Genomic DNA, 11494 nt, shown 5'->3' on the forward strand with positions numbered 1-11494 from the left:
ACGGACAACAGGAAAATATTGGGGATGACGCTCCCACTGGGAATGGCAGACCAATTGGCCTCAACATTGAAGGAGACAACCACGATTCAGAAGCCCGTGGCCAGGACCATAGGGAAAACGACGTAAACCTGGAAGGCGACACGTCAAAAAGAACAAACCAAGGAACGTACTACAATGAAGATAACCTCCAGATATGGAGGGACAGGTGCCTACGGAGGGATGAGGAAGTAAAAGAGTTGGCGGACAAGTTGGCAGACCTTCAGTCAGTCGTCAACTTCATGATGCAGAATAATGTTATGCAGCCACCATACCCGCTGCAAGATACGCCGATGCCAGCGAACAACACACAGAAGGAGGTAAGAAAAACAATCCCCGAGGTCCCTCAGCATACCAGAAGCGGAAGACATTCACACCGACCTTCCAGGGAAGTCGGACGGGAAAAGCCAAGGCAAGAGGAGTCCCGACGGACACACCACATGAAGAATCCAGACCCCAAAGAACATCGACATGTTCAGGGGCAAATACTCCACTTTGACACAACCCATGAAGAAAGACCCAAACGGACCCACCTCGAGGCCGAAAGCAGTGTGCCAAAAAGATTAAAATCCAGAGACAGCCGAGCTCCAGGGAGGAGCAAGGAAGACCTAAGGGACTACCTCAAGAGGAGGCAACAGAATGGAGAAGCCGAGGTAAACTCCCCAGTGAAACCAAAGACAGCCTTCTCGGCGGAACTGGACAAATTTGAACCACCCAAAAGATTCAGTATGCCGAGGTTTCAAATCTATGACGGTAAATCAGATCCGAACTTTCATGTTGGGTTGTACCTAAATTCAATGGCACTATATAGCGGAAACGAGCCGTTGCTCTGCAAAGTATTCCCCTCGTCCTTTGGGGAAATTGCATCTGATTGGTTCCACAAGTTACCAAAAGGAAGTATAAAGACATGGGAAGGCTTGGCCGAGATGTTTGTGGCCAGATTCGTGACCAACAAGCTGCAACCCCTGAGGGTTGATGCTTTGATGGCTCTACGAATCACCAAAGAAGAAGGCCTCAGGGCCTATGCGAAGAGGTACTACGAGGTGTTCAACCGAATACCTGAATGCAACCAGGAAGTAGCAGTCGTGTCTTTCAAGAACGGCCTGAAAGATGACTGCCCACTACGGAAGTCTTTGGCAAAAACATTGCCAAAAAGCATGGAAGAACTCATGGCTAGAATTGAGAAATACGCCAGGGCCGAGGAAGATACGTCGGGAAACAAAGAGGTGAAGCAAGAAAAGGGAAACGGCTCGCCAAAGCGAGGCCGAGTCAACAATGGACCCACCAGGCAAGAAATAGAATTAAGAAATAAACAGGCGGTAACCACGGTATTCCGGATCCCAATCCATAAAATCTTGGATCGGATTCGAAATCAACCATATTTCAGGGTTCCGGAAAGAGCACCAGGGGAATACATGGGAAGAAACGTCGGCAGACGTTGCGCCTACCACAATGAAGAAGGACATCTAACTCAAGGTTGCAGAGCCTTAAAAGCACACTTGGAGGACCTAGTAAGGCAAGGCCTCCTGAGGGACCTGGTCGATGAGGCCAGAACAAGGGAAGAACAGGCAAGGTTGCCTCAAGCACCAGCAGCACCCCCTCCCCCAGCACAGCTACCACAGGCAGGAGAACCAAGGGTGGTCAATGTGATCCACTCAAGGGTCAACGAAAACGAAGTCAGAGGAGAAACCCAGAGGGTAAGACATTTACAGCATATCTACCAAGTTGGGGACAAGAGACATCGGCCAGAAGAATGCCAAGGGCCAATGATAGCCTTTACCGAAGCCGACCTAGAATTGGTCCAACATCCGCATAATGATGCCTTGGTAGTATCCCTCCAGGTTGGGGAGTGCCAAGTAAAACGCATCCTAATAGACCAAGGCAGCTCCTGTGATATCATGTACGTCAGATGTTACAAAGAGCTAGGACTTCACCCCGATGACCTAGAGCAATCCAGCGGCCCGATGGTCGGCTTTAATGGAACGCCGACATGGCCACTAGGTGCAACAAGCTTGGAGGTACAAGCCGGCACTAAGAAGATCAGGACAGAATTCCTGGTCATTGACACACCCTCACCATACAACATCATCCTTGGAAGACCGTGGTTGCATGCAATGAGGGTAGTTCCCTCGACGTTGCATCAACTACTCCGGTTCCCAACAGAGCATGGGATTGAAGAAGTCAGAGGGGACCAACTACAAGCCAAAAATTGCTCCATGGCAGCAATAAAATCTACCTGTAGTATACGGGAGCCAAAGAAAGCAGAAGTTGAAGATGAGGACATAGAAGTCCTGGAAGATGTTGGGAAAGAACCAGCCGAGAAAAGTGAAGAGGCGCTAAAGAAAATCCTCGTCCAGGAGGGCGACGAAGAACGATTTTTTCTTCTCGGCTCCGGCTTAGCCAGAGAAGAGGAAAAGGAACTGGAAGATTTTTTAAGGGCAAACATAGAGGCGTTCGCCTGGACACCCTATGAAATGCCTGGCATTAACCCCGAGGTCACTTGCCACAGTCTGAACGTCGACAGATCGGCAAAACCAGTGATTCAACGAGCCAGAAGGCCGACGTTATTGCACGTCGAAGCACTGGAAGAGGAGGTAGACAGACTCCTTGAAGCCAGGGCCATCCGAGAAGTTCAGTACCCGACATGGCTGTCCAACACAGTAGTAGTAAAAAAGAAGAATGGCAAGTGGAGGGTTTGTGTAGATTTTACCAGCCTCAACAAGGCTTGCCCAAAAGACAGCTTTCCTCTACCCAAAATCGACCAACTGGTAGACGCCACCTCGGGACATGAAAGGATGAGTTTTTTAGATGCGTACAGAGGGTACCACCAGATTGCTATGTACCCTCCAGATGAGGAGAAAACCGCGTTCATCACCCCGAAAGGCCTGTACTGTTACAGGGTAATGCCTTTCGGGCTGAAAAACGCAGGAGCAACCTATCAGAGGTTAGTGACAAAGATGTTTAAACACCTGATTGGCAAAACGGTGGAAGTTTACATCGATGACATGGTCGTAAAGACCAAGAAATCAGAAGGTCATCTTGCCGACCTAAAAGAAGTCTTTGACATACTCAAACGATATCGGCTCCGACTCAACGCCTCGAAGTGTGCCTTCGGAGTTGGGTCAGGTAAATTTCTAGGGTACCTGGTAACAAGAAAGGGCATTGAAGCCAGCCCAGACCAAATCAAGGCCATCCTGGAACTACAGAGTCCAACATCGGCAAAGCAAGTTCAAGTGCTCACTGGAAGGGCCGCAGCCCTGAACCGATTCATCAGCAGAAGCTCAGACAAGTGCAGACCCTTCTTTACCCTGGTGAAAAAAGCCACAGACTTCCTGTGGACGGAAGAATGTGAAGCTGCCTTAGCCGACCTGAAAAAGTACCTGACCACAACCCCAGTCCTTTCTAACCCAGTCCCAGGGGAGGAATTATTTTTATACTTAGCAGTCTCTGAGCACGCAGTCAGTGCAGTGCTAATCCGAGAGGAAAAAGGGGAGCAGAAGGCTGTCTATTATGTAAGCAAGACTTTGGCTAACGCGGAAACAAGGTACCTTCCACTGGAAAAATTAATGCTAGCCTTGGTAATGGCCTCAAAGAAATTGAGCCATTACTTTCAGGCACACAAGATTGTGATTCTAACAGAGTACCCATTGAAGTCCTTATTACATCAAGGAGACTTAACAGGAAGGATAGCAAAATGGGCAGTAACACTGGGCCAGTTTGACCTAGAATTCAGGCCAAGAACAGCAATAAAAGGCCAAGTTTTGGCCGACTTCGTCGCAGAACTCACACCTGAAGCCATCACACCTCAGGCTCCGTCGAGCCGAGATAAGCATCACCCCGACAAACAAAAAGAAACCCAGTCAAAGACAAAACAGCAAGAGAAAGAAAAGCTCAGACCATGCAGCATCTACATCGGCGATTCATTCAGACTATTTGTCGATGGAAGTTCAAACCGCCAGGGAGCAGGAGCAGGAGTACTGCTGATATCTCCAGATGGAGAAATTGTAGAACAGTCCATCCGGCTGGGGTTCAAAGCCTCCAATAATGAAGCGGAATATGAGGCATTAATTGCAGGACTAAAGCTAGCAGCAGCAGCAGAGGCAGACGAGGTAATTGTTTTTTGTGATTCACAATTAATTGTTAACCAGTCAACAGGAGAATTTGCAGCCAGAGACGAAAGAATGTCGGCATATGCAAAGGAAGTCATCCGACTGGCGGCCCTATTCCAGAACTGCAGATTACTCCAAGTAAGCCGAGATGACAACACCCACGCCGACGCGTTAGCCAACCTGGCCAGCTCAATTCAAACTGGAAAAACAAGGACAATTATGATCGACTACATGTCGGCCCTGAGCATAGATAAACAGAACATCGAACAAGAAGCAATGTGCTTGGGCTTTGGACCAAGTTGGATGGATGCAATCATTGCATTCCTAAAAGAGGGGAAGTTGCCAGCAGACCATAAAGAAGCACATAAAATTAGGCTGAAATCGGCCAGATTCAGTCTAACAGCGGAAGGCCATCTCTACAGGAGGTCCTTCACTGGACCACTTTTAAGGTGCGTACACCCTTTACAGGTTGAAGATTTTCTTTATGAGATTCATGAAGGAATTTGTGGAAGCCATACTGGGGGCAGATCGTTAGCCCATAGGGCCATTACCCAAGGGTATTGGTGGCCCTACATGCAAAAGGATGCCGAAGCCTATGTAAAGAAGTGTGAGCAATGTCAAAAGTTTGCACCTCTGATACATCAGCCAGCTGCCGACCTAAACCCAGTATCCAGCCCTTGGCCGTTTGCCCAATGGGGCATGAATCTGGTTGGACAACTTCCCCAGGCAACTGGGCAGAGAAAATACTTGTTGGTAGCAACAGACTACTTCACAAAATGGATAGAGGCAGAACCTCTTGCCAAAATCCGAGATGTGGATGTCAAGAATTTTATTTGGAAAAACATAATCACCAGATTTGGGATTCCAAGAGCTATAGTTGCCGACAACGGAACACAATTCGACAGCAAACTCATCAAAAACTTTTGTGCAAAATTCAAGATCAAGAATTATTTCTCAACACCAAGTTTTCCTCAAAGCAATGGGCAAGCAGAGGCGTCCAACAAAGTAATCCTGGATGGAATAAAGAAGAGGCTCCAGGCAGCAAAAGGAAAGTGGGTGGACGAGCTACCCAACGTACTTTGGGCATATCGGACTACGCCGAGAAGATCAACAGGAGAATCCCCCTTTGCCATGGCCTATGGCACAGAAGCAGTCATCCCATTAGAGATCGGCATCCCAGGGATCAGAACCCAGGGAGTAGAGAATGGCACCAATGACATACTCTTAGCCCGAGACCTGGATTTACTAGAAGAACGAAGAGAGAAGGCTGCAATTCAGCTTGCAGTATACCAGCAACAGCTGGCCAGAGCTTACAACAAGAAAGTTAATCCAAGGGATTTTCAAGTCGGCGACTTAGTCCTAAGAAAAGTCGTCGGGAACAAGAAGGATCCCAGGGAGGGCAAGCTTGGCCCAAACTGGGAAGGACCCTACAGAGTTACTTCAGTATTAGGCAATGGAGCATATCGGCTTGAAGACAACGAGGGCAAAGCATTGCCCAGACCTTGGAATACTTGTAATTTGAAATTTTTCTATCATTAGGAAAACATCATTGTTTGGCCGATGTTATCAATAAAATCTTTTCAAAATCCTTTCAACATGATCGATTGATAAAGTTATGCATGGATGTTTTTGAAGACATATCAAACTCGAAGTTAAGCCGATGTTATTCCTTGATCCACTTGTTGAAATTTGTAGCAATTTACAAGTTGGAATCAAGCTGATTCCTTATCTTCACTTGTTGAAATTTGTAACAATTTACAAGTTGAAGATAAGCCGATGTTATTCCTTGATCCACTTGTTGAAATTTGTAGCAATTTACAAGTTGGAATCAAGCTGATTCCTTATCTTCACTTGTTGAAATTTGTAGCAATTTACAAGTTGAAGATAAGCCGATGTTATTCCTTGATCCACTTGTTGAAATTTGTAGCAATTTACAAGTTGGAATCAAGCTGATTCCTTATCTTCACTTGTTGAAATTTGTAGCAATTTACAAGTTGAAGATAAGCCGATGTTATTCCTTGATCCACTTGTTGAAATTTGTAGCAATTTACAAGTTGGAATCAAGCTGATTCCTTATCTTCACTTGTTGAAATTTGTAGCAATTTACAAGTTGAAGATAAGCCGATGTTATTCCTTGATCCACTTGTTGAAATTTGTAGCAATTTACAAGTTGGAATCAAGCTGATTCCTTATCTTCACTTATTGAAATTTGTAGCAATTTACAAGTTGAAGATAAGCCGATGTTATTCCTTAATTCACTTGTTGAAATTTGTAGCAATTTACAAGTTGGAGTTAAGCTGATTCCTTATCTTCACTTGTTGAAATTTGTAGCAATTTACAAGTTGAAGATAAGCCGATGTTATTTCTTAATTCACTTGTTGAAATTTGTAGCAATTTACAAGTTGGAGTTAAGCTGATTCCTTATCTTCACTTGTTGAAATTTGTAGTAATTTACAAGTCGAAGATAGGCCGAGGTTATTGCTTAAGTTTTCATAGCAATATGTGGGTTGTTTAAACCCTAGAGAAGATGCTTAACACTTGTTGAAATTTGTAGCAATTTACAAGTTTATGTTAAGCCGACGTATGATCACCCACTAAGGTATACAGAAAATTAACGGGCTGAAGCAAAGGTTAAGTATATTGTTTAGACGCTTGTTGAAATTTGTAGCAATTTACAAGTAGATTAGAACGAAATCATTATTTAAATACTTGTTGAAAACTTGAAAAAAAAAAAGATGGCAAAAGTATACATTGAGTAGTATATGTTTTGTGCTTATCAAAATTTATACAAGGTTTGCAGGTCAGTATCTTGCCGAAGTAAAAGCTTTGCAGTTATACCCGAGGTATGTAACCCCGAGAAGATTGCACAAAGAAAGCAGAAAGCAAGCAAAAATTTCTAAGTATAGAACTACGCAGAAGCAAACAACAGAACATCATAAGATTGAAATATCCATAGCAAGAACAGTTGCAATTACATACTGAAAAAGGCACATCGGCCATAAGAAGGAATATACATTGTCCGGGAATTGAAAGAAAAAACCAAGTCCAAAATCCAGGAAAGAAAGAAGGGAAAATCAAGACTCTTGAACATCAGCAGCAGCAGGAACTGGAACCTCGGATGATTCAGCTGGAATATCCTCGGCCACCTTCTCCGCTTGTATTTCGGCATCTATTTCTGCCAAAGTTGTGTCAAGACTTCTTTCAGTCAGAAGGAGTTCAGATGATAGACACCCTGGAACAGACTCCTTGGACAGGAAGTCAGCATCATCACCCCCCTCATCTTGAGTTAAGTCCATAACCAGTTCAGCGGGAGGAGGGGACTTGACTTCGGCAGCATTCTTGGGTTTTCTCACCAAGGCCTCACCATCATCTTTTTCTTCATCTTCCTCCTCGGCCTCGGACTCTGACTCACCTTCAGGAGGAGGTGGAGGAAATGGTAACAGATTAGCATCGGCCTGACGCAAGGGCGAGTCAGCAGGAAGGTCAAGCTTCTTTATCAAGGACATCCAACCAAGGGAAAATCCCCTGTTGCATGCCTGCCTAACTTGAAGCTTGTAGGCTTCTGCAACGTCGGCCATACCTTGGGCATAGGCCTTTTCATCGGCCTCTTTGATTTCGGCCTCCTTGGTAGCCAGCGCTTGTTGAAGTTCTTTTTGTGCTTGGACCTTCTGAGCCTCGGCCTCCCTTTTCTCGGCTTCAGCTACTTTTTTAACGGCTTCAGCAGCTTCGGCCTTTTCAAGAGCTAAGGTTTGGTTCTTCGTTGCAGCCTCGGCTTGATCCTCTAGTTTTTTCATTTTTACTTCAAGGGCCCTTAATTCTCTCTTCATTGAAGTTGCTTCCCTCTTCATATCAACCAATTTTTGACGATTCTCAAAGGATTGCATTGAAAATGAATGGGCATGTTGGATAGCCTAAAAAAAAAAAAAAAAAAACAGAAGTATCAGAAAATTTTCTCAGAAAGAAAAAGAAGGAAGAAACATAAATACAAACAGAAATACTTACTTGAGCAGAGTGTTGGAGCATAAGAGCATAATTTTCATACTCACTAAAACTGGCATTTCGCTCCAAGTCATTCGGTAGGAGGAGAGCAGTGCTAAGAGCGACAGCAACATTAATATCGTCAGCACTCTCGCTAGCCATAATGGGCCTGTCCTCCAGAGATAGATCAGGGGCCCATGGGACGTCAGGCTTCTTTGAAGCCGAGGTCGTCGCAGACGATGACCTTGGCCGCTTTGTTTGTGTAGGCCCTGAGGGTTGACCCTCAGCAGATCTCTTGGTGGAGACAGAGGCTGATTTCTTGCTCTCTGCCAGCTTTGAGATAGGCACAGTATCTTCAGCTTCGGCATCTGTAGCCTTGGCCTTAGGCTGAGCCCTTTTTACTCTCTTTTGTTTGGGTGGGAGCATTGTTTGCGTTGGTGCGGCTTCGGCGTCAGTTGGAATGTCGGCAAGAAGATCTTGGACGATAGGCTTTGAACGAACCATTTTGGCTGTTTTTACAAGCTTTCTTCGGCGTCTACGTTCTGGAATTGGTATTAAGTAGGGGGCCGAAGATGATGGAAGGTCGGCTGGGGCAGATGTGGATTCTTGATCCGTTCGGGATGTAGAAGCAGTTAAGGTTGTGGCTGTGGGTGGAGAAAGACTGTTCTTCCTTTTTCTTGGGATGTCGGGTAAGGTGGATTTGTATGTAGGGATGAAGTTTAGTAATACTGGGGCTTTTCGTTTATGGATTGGGAGGCCAAGAAGTGTTTTCAGATCTGTTCCTGGGAAGAAGGATTGGCGAAAATTTTTCGGTGGCTGATGAAGATCTGCAAAGAAATAGACGTCAGAAATAAAGTATTAAAATCTTAAGTAAAAACAACTAAGTGTTGACTCAGGGCTCTTACTCTTGCCCTCTGTAAGTGTTCGAGGAAGAGGGTAGAGGTGGACATCTTCATCTGGGCCAAATTCCCAATTTCCAGAGGCAATAAGAAAATCATCTCCAGCCCCCTTGTTGGAGTCTGGAAGGTCGGCTATAATCTTGTACTGAGTGGATCTCGGCTTAAGGTAATAGACAAAACCCCTATCTTTCAGATCGAGAGGACACATGGTATAACAATATTGAAGGTCGGCTAGGGTAATTCTAAGGTTTTCTTGCCTAGCTAAGGCAATAATACCGTTAATTACCCTATAGGAGTTGATAGTAAGTTGCATAGGGTTCAGCTTATAGAAATGGAGAACTTGACGGAAGAGGGGATCGAGTGGAAGCCGAAGTCCACATTCGGTAAAAGCAACTATTGGAAAGGGCATTGTATGATCTGTGGGCACGATGGTATCATTATCCCCAGCCAATTTAAGATGAACATCGGCTGGGATAGAGAATTCTTGTCTAAAGTATTCAAGTTTTGTTGGGGTATTCACTCTATGCCTCCACATACCCATTATGTCGGCTTAGACTAAGAGGAATATGTCTTAAAAGATGGGCATTTTTTAAGTTTCCCTAAAGATTAAGGGTTCTACAGACAAATCCCAAATCTACGAACTATGAAAATAAAGATCGAGGGCACAGATCTGGGACAGATACAAAAAAGAAGAAAACAAAGACGAAGTTTCAGATTCAAGAACAGAGGTATAGTTCTCAGAAGCAATAGAAATACAGAAAAAATCAAGAAACAGTGGCAAAGAGAATGATGAAAAAGCATAGAAGCTCAAAGTATAGCCACAAATTCAAGAGACAAATAAATCCCAGACCTCGAACAAAATCAGTAATGGCAGTAGACAGACAAAAGCACATAAAGAGAATTGAAGAATTAAAAGAAAGGGTCTTACCAGAACAAATGAAGCCAAGGCAGTGCTCACCGAACCCAGAAACCAGTTGCAACAACAAAGAGGGCTATTGCAAGAATGAAGGATCAAAAGCAGTTCCAGAAGAAAGTTTGAAGCAATGGCGGATTCGAAGAAGAAAAAGCTTTCAGAAAGAGAGAGAACGAGAAGCCAGAATGAAAAAAGTGAAGGAAAAGAAGAGGCAAAAAAGAGTTTTGTCAAAAATTTGAAACGGCGGCAAAAATAGGGCAATTATTGCGCCTAGAGCAACGCACGCGTCAGACGGCGCAGACGAACGAACAGACAGCTTCAGGCGCGTCACTGACACGCTCCAATAAAGACGAAACACGTAAAAGAAACAGTTGGATATGCATGACAGCTCATGCGCGTAGGGGAATACGACCGAAGCCTCGTTCTCCGAAGAGAACACGTCGGCTGAAAGAAGATAATCTTGACAAAACAGTTTTTTTGAGCCATTGCTCAGAAAAGAAGTGACAAAATTTCGGAATAGATTCCATCACCACAGAATGCCGAGGTAATGGAACCTAGGGGGCAGTTGTGGGGACATATTTTGTGAATACCAACACGTGGCATGGTGACGCCGACGTGTCAGCCGAGGTGCCACGTGCCCTGGTAGTTAAGCCGAGGTAATCTCGGAGAAGCCGAGGTCATCTCCGAAGATGTCGGAATCCGAAGATAAGGGACAAGAGTCCTGAAGCAAAGAGGGGACTTAATTAAGATAAGGATAAACCTCTTAGGGAGTTTATCTTTATCTCCTAAAGAGTCCAGAGTAAGTACTAAGATTGGGGTACGTAGAAGTCATATTTCTAGTTGGACTTGGATTAAGTATATTATAAAAGAGAGGCACCCCCGTGGGTCTAAGGTATGTAATTCATACTTTGAGTATTCAGTTTAATACTTGATTATCCTTGAGAAACATACTGACTTGATCGTCGGAGTGCCCCCGGGTGGAAGAACCACCGCCGGAGCTTTTCCTTTCTGTTACAGGTTGCTGGAGCCATCTATTCTGCCGGTGCTTTGCTGCTGATCACTAAACGGGCAGTGTGGTCAGATTTTTACCCACACATGGACCACTCATTATAATTTTTATTTTTATTATTATTATTTTGTTAGAGATAAGAGTGACTCCGATTGGATAATTTGGAAAATGTTATAACTCTAAATTTTTTATCAAATAAATAATTAAATGTTTTTCTAAAAAATTATAAATTATATTTGACTATTTATTTAATAAAAAATTTGATATTTCTAATATTATTTAATAATTTTTTCGCATTTTTTGTCCATAGTGCGCAGCAGCTGGCACATACTTTTTGACCCATAGGTCAGATTTGTCTGCAAAAGTCGTAAAGACGAGATGAAATATCAAATCAATGGTACAGCAAAAAATTTAGTGTATTTTAGAGATAAAAATAATTATGATATAACTTTTTAGAGTTGTAATTTATCTTACTAATTTTTGAATCATTAATAATTCTAATGAGCTTAAAAAAAAAAAAAAAAAACAAACTCAAGCCAAAACATCACAT

This window comes from Camellia sinensis, chromosome 9, assembly GCF_055761805.1.
Source record: "Camellia sinensis isolate YWXY chromosome 9, ASM5576180v1, whole genome shotgun sequence".
NCBI lineage: Eukaryota > Viridiplantae > Streptophyta > Magnoliopsida > Ericales > Theaceae > Camellia > Camellia sinensis.